Source organism: Chiroxiphia lanceolata, chromosome Z (assembly GCF_009829145.1).
Source record: "Chiroxiphia lanceolata isolate bChiLan1 chromosome Z, bChiLan1.pri, whole genome shotgun sequence".
Classification (NCBI taxonomy): Eukaryota; Metazoa; Chordata; class Aves; order Passeriformes; family Pipridae; genus Chiroxiphia; species Chiroxiphia lanceolata.
Genome location: NC_045671.1, coordinates 20,791,946 through 20,805,253, shown reverse-complemented (window position 1 = coordinate 20,805,253; position 13,308 = coordinate 20,791,946). Strand labels below are relative to the sequence as shown.

The window sequence follows — 13,308 nt, the reverse complement described above, 5'->3', positions numbered from 1 at the left end:
TAAAAGTCATCTTTAAAATGTGAGGATAGCAGTAAGACTTCAAACCTGAGACCACAGACTCTGCCGAGAACTAATGTTTACTTATTAATCCTGGAATAAGAGAAAACAACAAATCCATTGCTCACTTTCAGGAAGAACATCTTTTAACTTACAGATCACACTTCACTGGTCCCTCTCCAGTCATACACCATTACAGAACGAAAGTTATCGCTCTCACTAAAGGCATAACAGTACCCTCTTTTTAGAGAAAGAATTACAGATTGTCCCTCAGACCCAAAATTAATGTCTGAATACTGATTATTTTTTATAACATATAAATGTCAGTTTAGAACAACAAAGAACTGCATGAAGCAACTCTGCATTTCAAAGGTGGCAACTATGGGTAAACAAAATACAGTGCTAGAACACTGCACTGACAGAAGATCCATAATTTATAGTTTCTACAACACTGGCTGAAAAGGAGCAGAAGTTAAGCAACACAATGCTTTTCTCTGAATACCGCTGCAGGAAAGCTTTCCACTCAGCAAATAAAGGGCTGGAATCTGCTCTTGGTTCACTAGTATTCAATATGCTGCACACAACTTACCAAATGTCTGTGTGATTTAGCATCCCAAGTTTTCCTTTTTTCCTTCTGCAAAACCACAACTCCCCTTAGCCTTTTGTGCTTCAGAAAGGACAAGTGCCTGTGCAGGATTGCTCTGTACCAAACCAGCAATTGTTCTGCCTTGGAACAAAGGGGAACAATTCAATTTACCTTTTGAAAGGAGCAAGTAGACAATTCTGCTCAGTTATAACTAACAGATGTAACTACTATCTAGTACTAGATAACACTAATGCTAACATTTAAGAATTAAAGGTGGTAATAATGACCTGTGACAATGACTCCTATTTTCTTGAAATTATAAAGGCAGGACGTTAATCAGCATAGCCATCAACTCTTATTGTGTAAGCCATCATGTGCAAGTCATCAAAATGCTTTAGCAGCTGGAAAACTCAGTCTAGATCTTTATCAAGTGATGATCAGAATAATAAGATCACAAAGACTCGTGCATCCATTTCATTAAAATAATATGTTCCTTACTACAGTATGGACTTGATCACAAGTCAGCAAACCAACTTAATTCCATCACTGCTTAAATAACTTTTCCATGGCAAAAACATCTATTCTGTTTTACTCAACAGACTTTGTTCTAGACTATGTCATAGAAATATCAGACTTAAGGCTTTGAGAGACAGATTTGAATCTGACTAGGTCTTTTCCTTCTTCCTTAAATCACAGAATTAAAACAATTTTTGTTCCAAAATAATTAGGGCAATGACAAAAGGTACAATGTTTTATGTGCTGTTCTCTGTTGCTCTCCTCTTCTTCAAAACTTTCAAAATGTCTGTGGCTAATATTTGTTACATTACTCTCTGGGCCTCTTCTAACCCTGCGATTTATAGACTCTAGAGGTGACAAAAATGCCTCAAATATAATGAGGAGAAAGAAACAAAGCTACATAGTAGTGCTCTGGGAACAACCTTTTTGCAGAATTTTTCAAATAATATGCCAAATTCTGTGAAGTTCTAGATGAGCCTTTTAGTGTGCATGTGTTTCAGTGTGTTTCAACATATACTCCACTGTTAAAGGTGTAGTTACTGCTCACTGAAGCCAACCAGAGTTTTTCACCTACCTTCAGTGAACACTGGACAGATGTGTACCCGTGTTACTACAGATACGGAGACACCCTTCCTTGTTTAAACTTAACTGCATGCACACAAAGGAATAGCTCTTGAAAAAGCCACAGCTGTTTCTCACTGTAAGGATTAAATCCAGGTGGATCATGTAACAACTCTTACAGTTTTGCTGATAATTCCAAGTTTGAACATCGCCAACATTTTAAAAATGTCTTAAAAAACCGGGTGGATTAGGCCACCCTGGTTGGAAAATCTGACAAAATACATAACTTCATATAATGCTCACTGATTTAGGCATGCTACAAATTGCTGGACCTGTACAATAGACACTGCATCATTGCACCCTTTGCCAGTTAGGAAACAGGGCTAACACACACAAACAGCTGAGCATATGGAACTGATCTACAGATTAAACTCAAGTGGAAAATGGTGTCATTTTCTTTTCACCTTGGAGTCTGCTATTCTGACTTCTGTTTCTCATGCATAAGATTGTAACTATTCATATGAATATTGAAAGCCCAGCTTTATGGACCTATTTTGGAAAGCAATCCTGTTATTAAATGCATTATATTTTATAATACATTAGCTTCCAATGAATTAAACTGTAAAGTTCCATTCATATTATTTAATATACTATGTTTAGCGAATATGAAGTCAAATTTATATAGTCCCTTAGTGAAGTATGGGCATAATTACTTAAATCAATACTTACTATTTCATCAGCTGGCACAGAAAACAAAGTTCCATCCTCAAAATACCACTGCACAGTTCCCAGTGTTATTAATTTCACTTTTATTAGCATGGATAATACCACAAAAACATGCTGTTAGTTGAATCTACAAGCACAATCCTGTAAAGAAATGTGCAACTATAGCCGATACCTATCGAAACCAAGAGAGCTCAGATGATTTCCAGCTTCTGTGATTTCATCATGAGTGTTTTCCTTGAGTCATACGTTTAGGAGCCTCAGCCATGGTGTCCAAAATTACATTGTACAATGTCATTACTGTAGTGAGGGGGAGAGGAATCTGCTATTTTATGCATCAAGTCACTAAGCATGCAGGTGACACCCTTGGTAACATGTCAGACTATTTGGTATCAGATTTTCTTGCAACAAAACCAAGAGACAGCCACAAAGGTGTTTTTCATCTGTTAATGATAATTTCTGAGTGACAGCGCACTAAGATCCACATACATGAATTCCAAAGTGTCGTCTTTGTTGTGTACTTTTCCCAAGGAGAGAACTCCCATTTTTTTCCTTTCCTTTTCCTTGGACAGTTTACGATAGCAATGGTACGACATTCCACCCACATATAGGCTGGAACAAGTCAGAAACTGCAGGAACATAGATAAAGCTAAATTGTCTGGGGATTTTTGGTTTTTTGGTTTTTTTTTTCTTCCTTTATCAACCCAATAAAATTAATGAGTACTATCAGTAAGAAAACAACACTGGCTGGGCCTCTGTTGCTAAAAGTTTTTATTCTGTTCTATAATTTCAAGACCATTCAAATATTATTCAAAATGCATGTAAGAATCAACACTATCTAAATCAGACAGTGAGAGGGAAAGCATAAAAGTCTTGTAGTATAAACATGCTTACACATTTTAAAATTCAGCTCCTCTGTATATCCTTGAAACTCTTAATAAGTTTAGGAAAAGCAAGTGCCATAAACACACTGCCTTTCAATATCCACATAAACATCTGTAAATTCTAACCACTGTTGAGAGCAGACACTACTATTCAGCACTGACCAAAACAGTTTAAATCAGTAGAGGAACAAGAGAAGAAAAAAAACTTCTGTTCTCATTTCCCACCCATGGCACCCACAGCCTCAAACCCAGACACTCATCACCTCGGTGAGAGAGCCCTTACACAAGGCTTCTCAAATTACTGCTTCCCACTAAGACCTGAAACTGGTTCTCTTTAACATCTGTTAATCTAATTGGTTCCTATGAGCCCGTAACAATTAAATCTGTTGTTGCAAGGAGCAACAGAGAAAGGGGATTTTATATATCCACAGCTGGGCTCTTAGCAGAACAAATGGATGGCATTTGACTCAATAGCTCTCACCAAAATCCAGTTATTAAGCTGTGAGAACAAGCCCCAGATGAAGGTGATGGCCTCAGAAAGTGGGCTGAGCTCAATGCTCTTTTTAGTTGCTCTGTCACAACAGCAGTCATAAAGGGGGACCAAAGGCTGCTGAACTTCTCTAGTCATCAAACCTAACAATCCGGGTGGAAGGTATGACTACTCACGGCAAATACGGATTTAAGAACTGTGTAAATAGAATTTTAGCATAATGTGTTATGACAACAATTTTCAGTAGGCCTGTAATAACAAGGAAAAAAAGTGGAATCAAAGTCCCTGTTTAGATTCAAAATATTTTCACAAAAAGGGAAGTAATGCAACAGCTGAGCAAACTGAGCTCTTTACTTATGCACTTCAGTAGATTTCAAGTAGAAGTAACTCCTTTTTTTTTACCTAAAGAAAAAGTGAAAATGGAACAAAGCAATAGCCAGTTCAGTATCAGACCTGGTCCCTTTTCCGCAGACACTTAAGGACAGCTCTCTGTGTACTCACAGCAGACTGTCACCTTCAAAAGGAATTTTCATACACCTAAGCAATGTGAATAAGGGCTTGCAGAGTAGGAGCCGTAATATCTTCAGTATCGTCAGCCTACTGCGTTAAGCAGAGGAATTAAGACTTCATTGCAAGTTTTGTAGATATCTAAGTCCAAACATCAAACACTGAGAGAGTAAGCAAGCCCTGCAACTTTCTTCCAGTGCACCACATAATTACAGCTAATTTTTCGTCCTTTCTATAGTCTAGTTTTAGAATGACTTAATGAAACTCTTCTCAAAGTGGTTTTGCTCTGTGTTCTGTTATACCTTCTACCACAGTATTACACCCAGAGAAGCTGGGCAGAATGCTATACCGAGCAGACACCACAACTCTCAGAAGTTCCTCAATTTCTTGCAATAGTCTAACAGATAATGTGCCTCATTTACTAGCTCCCGTCTTAGGGCGTGGGAGGAACAACAAGTATTATTTACTTTGTGGGAGTCAGCGAATTAACAGCTTTCAACCTTCCTTTTTTAAGAACTCTCTAGCCACCATCTTTTATTTTTTTAACGGCTTTGTTTGTTATTCATCCCTTTCTTAATATGTTCCTCTAATTTTCACCAACCTTTGTGAAATTCCACAAAGTCAACTTTTTAAACAGAAACGTTTTTAACAGAGAAATTGAAACTCGGTACTTTTAAGTGAAAGCAGAAACTTTTCATTTTTCCAGAGTATTACTGAAGAAGGTCTATAGATGTAAAAATCCTTTTATTTTTTTCCCTTTCTGAATGTTTTCTTAGACCATCACAACTACGGACACTTAATACATTCCATAACATCAGCCAAGAATTCATCAGTCATATAATTCCTTTTCTCTGATGACTGCAATACACTTCAATTATCCTAATTACACTTTATAATGATTTCTAATAAAACTCAGGCAACATTAGAAGGTTATTCAGTATGTAGAGGTATTTGATGCTCTAACATGTAAAATTATTAGCAGTGTGCCAATATAACCAGGTTTCTTCTAAGGATGCTCAAATACCTGGAAACACACACAACTCCTAACAGGCTTTCCACAGGTATAAAATTTTCAGTTGTGCCTCAAGACACATTTGAAAAAAACAACACAGCAATCTTTCAGACTGTTGCAAAACATGCTAAAAAATATGAATTTGCACAGGTAATCCTAATTCCCATCTTACTGTTGTTAGCTGAGTACCATCCTAAAACAGAGGTGATGAATTTTTGAAATAATTTGGTGAAACGTAGCACAAATTAGAGTGTGCTGTTACTATTCATAGATTGCCTTTAATAAGAAGGAGCTATACACACAGATTGCTGATTAAAAGAAGTAAAAATAAATAGGATAAGGTCCTTCCTAGTTAAGAGCCATGGCATCTGGTCAATTTTCTTCTGATTCACTTAGATATTCTACATGCAGAAAAAGCATCATCCCCTCTATATTTCAGAATCATTAGTATGCTAGGAGTACCTCTGAGGTAGAGTCCCTCCAGCTGCCAGGAAAACAGTCATTAAAAAAAAAATTCCATAACAAAGAAAAACATCCATGAGCGGACAGACTGGTGAGAATGCCAGGAAGGCAGACCCAAAACATGCTTTAATTTCATGGAGTATAATGTTGTCTTGACATATGTGCATGCAAGAGTACTTTACTATCATACTTCTAACAGATTTGACAGTTTCAGGAAGGAATATGAACAGTAGCCAATTTCAAGAGAGAAATATGCTCAACACAATCTGGAAAACTAGTTGGATTTCAAGGGATGTTTTCGACCTCCCTAGTATAGAATTTCTTTTTGTCCTTCTCAGCTTCAACTTTTCCAATACATGAAAAAAAAATTATCTGCAGGGAAGGATTTTTTCCTCATTTAATAAAATCCATAAATCTTTAGAGACTATAATTTTTTTCTTTGTCTACTGCATTAAATTTTACTCCCAAACCAATCTTTATGAAAATATTTATCTTCCTGTATGATTTCTGTAAGAGGTGGATTTAAAAATCATACTGTAAAGGACAATGGCAACATTCTACCAACTAGACAAAACTATTTTGCTTTAAAGAAAAAAAAAATTTAAAAGAGATAAAAATTGCAAAATGAAAGAAAATAATCACCCTACATTTCATATGGCTTTTCTCTTTTCAATTACAACAATATATAATTTTATCTGGAGTTTTACCAATATTTCACCAGAATACCATTCTAATATTCAGAAAAATAAGATACTAAATTTAAAGGCATTTTTCACGGGCATCTTGAAGTATTTTAGGAGATACTCACCTCTGGGTCAGATGTTACCTCACCTCCTCCCATCCATTCCTCCCATTGCACTGAGAGTCAGTAATATTCTGCTGTTTACTCCTTGTCCCAAGTCCTGCATTACCTTCCAGTGATCTTTTACTACCAGACTGAGGGAAGCACTGCATCTATGCAGAACTGCAGCAGCATGATCAGATTGCTGCACTCCACTGTCAGGGATTCCTGATTTCATGTATTAGTAGATGTCCTTGATTAAGTCATATCTCATGCGGGTTTAAAAATCAGTGCAATAGAGATTTTGGTGGTTCTCTGGTATTCAAAAAAAGTTCAGCCAGAAACTTTTGCTCACCAAGCTGGCCAGTTCTCAGTTCATAACTCTCATTCAACGCTTTTTCCATGATCTGCCAGCATTAATTATTGGGAAAAAATATTCTTTATTCTTATGGTTCAATTCTACAATGTATTTAGACATACAGGTTTGAACAGCCTTCAACAGGTTATTTGGAAGCTTGCTTAGAGGCTGTAATACCTCCCTCCATTTAATAGCTTTGGGAAATAGTCTGACAGCTTCAATAGCTTAAGCTAGAGAGGGCCAGAAGGACATAGGAGAATTCTTCTATGGGACATTGAGTGCAAAGGGTAAGACAGCCTCAAGAAATGCAAAAGGAACTATTTATTTCAAGCAGTTCAGTTCTACTTGGTCATAAAATTCTTGGCTCCGCCATTGAGCTCTGAGCACTGATCTACTTTCTGCATAATGTCAGTCACAGCCAGGGTAGAAAGTGGGTTTCAATGATAATATTGGTGACTCCTGACCACAGTCCTTCTCAATCTATAGAGATTTCTTCTTTCACTGACAGCTTCTTTTTAATATCTCTTTTCCCAGACATTATGATGGCCCCATTTCTAAGGAATTATTTCCATGCATAAGGCTAACACATCTGCTTATCTTCAGACATGTACACAGCATGGAACTCACAGATCATGCACCTTTGAAACAAGTGAGTGTGCTGTAGTACATGGTAGAAAAAAGGGGGGGGGGGAAAGAAAGGTAAAACATAGTCTATTTAGCACATCTGAAAATGAGTTCAAGCTCTTTTTAGTTCCAGCAGCTGCCTATAATGGAAAAAATGAAGATTGGCTGTTGCCAAAGAAGTGGGCAGTAAGAAATAACAGATGTGAAATTTCAGCAACATCACTGCCTAGGTCAGTTGTACAGACAGCTTGAGAGCCAAGGTCCCTGCTGGGCTGCAGTGTTCTCAGAGACACACTTGCTTTTTTTGCTGCTAAACTGTTGTTGCTCTTGCTTGGCTGAATTTACTGGGCAACCTCATCCATGAATGCAATTGACAAGAAATATTCATGTCCTCATAAGCACGTGTGAGCTGTATGTAAAGGTTCTTCAATTAAAGTTAGTCACTACATTTTCCAAAATCATTTTAACATTTTGCTTCTCTTGGTCCTGCTCACCCTTCTTTATTTCATGGAAACCTATGGTGAGTGGGAAAGAAAACACAGGTCCTTCAACACAAGATCTTATTACATGAGGCTCACAAAGAAAGTAAGATCAAAGAAACCGATATAATCTGTTGTATACATTTTTAAGAGAAAGGGCAGTGGTTGAAAAATGCCCTTCAAAGAGTCAACTCCAATTACATAAGTCATTTTCAAGATAAATCAAGTTTCTTGTCAGAGTTTAAAGGGGAAATTATGAATATAAGGTCTTTAGAAAGTATCACATCAAGAGCTACTTCTCTCAGCTAAATTTGCAAGATTAAGTGGATTTCAATTTCAATTAAAATTAAATAAAAGTTATATTTAGGCATCAGAAATGTGCCTTGAAATTATACTGTGGATCACAAAGATGACTGTTACTTGAGGGAAAAAAAAAACAATTAAAAAGCTGTATTAGAAAAAAATACTTTCGGTGAAGAACATCTAATACTGGCAGCTAACATCAGCAGAACTGAAGCTGGGGTGTCACATCCATTGTGCACATGCATTGAACACAGCACATTCTTCTGCTGTGTTCAAAATCTGGTTGTAAAATGCAGCTCTTAATAAGCCTTAGTTTCTATGCTATGTCTCATCTGGTATATTTATTACCTGTTGCTGAAAGAAACAGTACTACTCTCCCCACCTAATTCCAGCTGCTTATTACATCTTTGTCCCTTTTGTTACATCTAGTAATTTCTCAGCCACAGGACAAGCCAAGCCAGCTAGTTTAGTTTTCCTTCCCAGGCAGTTAGGCGGTTTTTTTCTCTGAATTAGCTGCTTACCTCAAACTCACCTTGGGACTGGGGGCTGATGCAAGAGGGAAGGAATAGGCTGAAGTGATATTGTCCCTTCTGGCATCAGCCTGCAGCTGTGCAAGACCAGATGCACTATTAAATAAGGCTCTGAAAAGTATTACTGGCTTTCTTCTTGTAGAACAAATATTCAAGTGTTTTCAGAATTCCATGTCACATGGTGAGCTCCTGAGAGCTAATGAGAAACCCTGCAAGTAACTATAGTAACACTATAGCAACTGAAGGAATCCACAGGCACCAAAGTACAGTGACATGAACTGAGACGCAGTACCTGGACAAAAGGCCTTGCAATCTAAGCCAACAAAAAGAGTAAGAAATTAATTATCTTTCCTAATATCACTTAGTAGGTTAACAACAGAGGCAGAAGTCGAAAGCAGGACTCAGGACAGGCAGTTCTATCTGCTACACCACACTTCTTCCTGTAGCAGCAACTGCTATTTAGTCGCTGCTTGTGGCATGGCATCTCCACATCAGGAACTGCACTAAGTTCCAGAAATAATAACATTAAAATTAACCATTGTTTTTTCTACTCCATAAGCAAATTATCAGTTCAATGTGGTTTACAGCATCTGAAAGTTTCCAGTGCCTTCCCAAGGAAAGAACTTGAAACCACAATATTTTTCAGACTCAGTAACTTGTCCTTTCTTCCCTCTAATGACAGACAAAAGGAAAGAAATTGGAAAAAAAGTCCACTACTATTGTTTCTATTAAATAGAAGTGGGGTGCAATTTGTGATTAGTGCTTTAAAATCACCTTGAAGTTCTCTAAAGAAGGAGTACACAAAGATAAATTACATGAAAAATAAAAATGAAAAGGCAAAGCACAGACACCGAAAGGAGATTATTCAAAGAGGAAAAGCAGTACAAGTATTTAACTTCCTATTTATTCTGGCTGTTAACAAAACCAAGTAAAACCAGGAATACTGGCCACACGCTATTTTTCAATTCCAGAGGTAAAAACCCACCCTGTCTCTGTGCCATTATGTACATAGTACAAAACTGTACTGATATAAACAAAGCCATATATTCCAAACCAAACAAAAAACCCAAAAATCTACTCCCTGTCCCTATCTGTATTCTGTTGTAAACTGTGTGGGTTTAACAGAGACCCTTTAGTGCCTCAAAACTATCACCAAATTTTCTATTTCCAGCTAAAGTATGGCATGACTTTATCAGAAACAAAAAAAAGTAATTCCTGAAGTTACCATCATGAGGCAAAGTTCAGCACATAGATAAGATGACAGCTAGAAAAGCTTGAGCAAACCACAGCATTCCTTCTTCTGAGTGTTACCACAACACAAGGAAAGACCTTCAGAAAGGCACTCTACTTGCTTTCCCTCACGTTGGTTTCTTCCCAGTTGTTCCCAAGGCCAGAAAGCATAACCCTCATCCATCAGTGCCAACCTGGACCCTTATCCAGGAAAGTTAGGTAACTATTATCACCTAAAGAGGAACAGGACTAGCTAGTCAAAACATTTATTTTCATGTAACAGAGAAGAATATTTGTCACATCATCTGGCAGGTTTCAGAGCAGTTGGGATGACAAAAGTCCATAGTCCAAGAACTGCACCTTTGTATCAACTTCTGTCAAAATTACTAGCAAGTGGCTGATGAAACTTCAGCTATTAAAAGAGAGGATCAAACCTCCAAATCCTCAGACACAAGTCTCACAGTCACCCATCAGAGAGTCCTGAGGCTAACACTCCCCAAGCACCTGCTGTTTTCCAGAGATGTTCAACACCAGCATCTGCCTTTGCTGAGGCATCTCACTGGAGCATAGATCACCATTAGCTGTGATATGCAGGTCCTGGAAGGATCTTAACCGCCCCGTACCAAGCAATCAATTTTTGGTTAGTAGCATTATATGGAAAACTACAATAACTGGTCCTTTTTTGCGTAATACAATATCAGAGTCTATCTTTCATGTTTATTAGAAAAGGCATCATAAGCTTCTACCCTACTCATATTGCAACAAAAGGAGCACACATACAAGTCAGCAAGTATGGGAATGTTCTTATAATTACATTGAAACACTGGGGAGAAAAAGAAGAGGAAAGAGTAATCAAAATACCAAAGATTTCTTAAGAGATTATCAGAAGGTAATTTGATTCTTTAAATTTTTATCTTTGTTGTTTATTTCTTGCTTCCAGTTACAATTTTATGAATTATTTAACTGCAATTGAAGTGAAGATTTTTAGGGAATGAACTGCTTAGATATTTTCAAATCTTCCCCCAAGACAAATTATGCAAAGCCTTTGAAGAAAACCCAGACAACTAGCCTTTGTTGTGCTCATTAGCACATCTGGAGAGAAATTGTATTATTTACATATTTTATTATGAAGAAAAAGTTATAATTTCAGGGGTTTTTTCAGCATATTAGATCTGCACAGAACAAATCTTATCAACTGTGCAATTTTACCAATTACCACTACACTTAACTCTCTATGTTGGTTAGCAACTGCTGCTGACAGTTGCTCAAGTTGTTGTTTAAGTTACCTTCACCTTAATGCATGTACTAGTGTTTCTATTATACTGCTAAGCGCTACACAACTCCCCTCTTAACTGGTCTGAGGCACACTGTCTTAAAATAAGTTACATTATCTGTAACACTAGCCAAGAATCAATTTTAAATTATTAATAAGTCTCTTTAATTCTTAACTATCCACTTCCTTAAACAGTGTCGAACTTGAAAGAATACCTATATTTTTTGTTGAATAAAGATATATAAACTGTCTATGATGCTTTTATTCCAGTTGTGCACTAATGACACTATGAATACAGCATTTTAGTCCTGACAATTGTCAGGTAGTGGAGGATAGGGACACAGGGGTAGATAAACACTAAGCAAAAAGGAATTATCCAAAACTAACTGACAAATTCACTTATTTGCTTTTCCTGGCAAACTATAAGTACAAATAGAAAGGACATAGTAAATATAGAACTACATGAGTGCTAATATTCTAAACTGATAAATTCCTTCAGTGTTTTAACTAAATGGTATTTTTAGAAATGAAGAACAAGCATGATTTTTCAGAGGTCACTAAAGCAAAAAATAATAAAATCAAGGCAAGGGTTACTCACTGTATTGGCCACCAAAGTTAACAGCACATAGAACCAAATACATAGGTGCTAAAAACTTATATTTGCTGCCAACAGCACTGGAATCAAATGACATCCCTTAATATAAATATGAAATTTCTCACATAAACTGGCTCTACTGTGGAAACCAGAGAAACAGAAATATGACATTATTCCAAATACCTATCTCTTGGCAAGAAAATGCAGTTACTTTTTGAAAGTATTATTATACTCCTCTTCTATCAGCCTCTTCTCCCAGGCAACTAGTGACAGGACAAGAGGAAATGGCCTCAAACTGTACCAGGGGAGGTTCAGGTTGGATATCAAGAACAATTTTTTCATTGAAAGGGTGGTTAAGCATTGGAACAGCCTGCCCAGGGAGGTGGTGGAGTCACCACTCCTGGAAGTGTTCAAGAATTGACTGGGCATGCGCTTAGTGCCATGGTTTAGTTGACATGATGGTGTTCAGTCAAAGGTTGGACTCAATGATCTTGGAGGTCTTTTCCTACCTTAATGATTCTATTGTTCTATTGTATTCAATGATTATTAAATACAATTAAGAGTTGATGAGTTTATCTCTGCCTATGTAAGGCTCTGCTTGCCAGCCCATACCTACAGCTAAGGAAGCACAAACAATATATTTATAAATGCATTATAAAACTCACTTTTTAAAGTATTTGAAATTTTTAAAGTTCTTCCTTAGATCCTTCCTGAATCCTTCTCTAGTCAAAATGGTACATAATTAGCACCTAAGATGCAAAAAATCAGCAATGAGCACAGGGAATCAAGAAAATTATCTAACTTTACAAAGAACACTACAGTTTTTAATATAATGGGTCATGTTACCACTTCAACAAGTATAGACTGAACTGATGTACCCGAAATATTTTAAGATTTTTTTTTGTCAGGGTGGTGTGGGGAGGAAGCTTCACTTATCAAAAGCAATCACTGAGACTACATCCTGTTCTTCTTAAAATCTGTGAATGTTCTGAAAAGGAACTTGATGCTCAGAAGAAAACATTCAAAAGCCATAACCTACTGCACATCTTCCATCCTTCAAGCAGAAGTCAAACTTCAGAGTCAGCCAGCACATGAAAACACAGATAATCTAATCTGAATTTCATTTACTTACCACTGTTCCAAGTCCCTAGGCTTGGTCAACCACTTCAGATGTCTGGCAATACCTAGGGAAATAATTGATGTAAAATGTAAGAAAGCTACAGAGCCAAAAATATGAAAACAATATTTATGATTAGTATAGGTGGCTGGAATGGTAAAAACTTTGCTTGTAAGAGATTACATGCACGACTAATATTTTGCTACCAGGACACTTCTGCTTGTCTAGAAATGCAGCATTCTAGACATCACTCCAACCACTAAGGAGCTAAGAAAAACCA

The 13,308-nt window shown here is 37.0% G+C and overlaps 1 protein-coding gene across 3 annotated transcripts in view; it reads right to left on the bottom strand.

Moving 5' to 3' along the window:
• The window catches only part of LHFPL2 (LHFPL tetraspan subfamily member 2), a 119,694-nt gene that overhangs the window by 47,015 nt on the left and 59,371 nt on the right, over positions 1 to 13,308 (bottom strand). For all 3 annotated transcript variants that reach the window (XM_032675174.1, XM_032675177.1, XM_032675175.1), the window contains exon 2: positions 13,044 to 13,095. The gene's annotated coding sequence lies outside the window, so the exon portion shown is untranslated. The remainder of the gene's footprint in view (positions 1 to 13,043; positions 13,096 to 13,308) is intronic.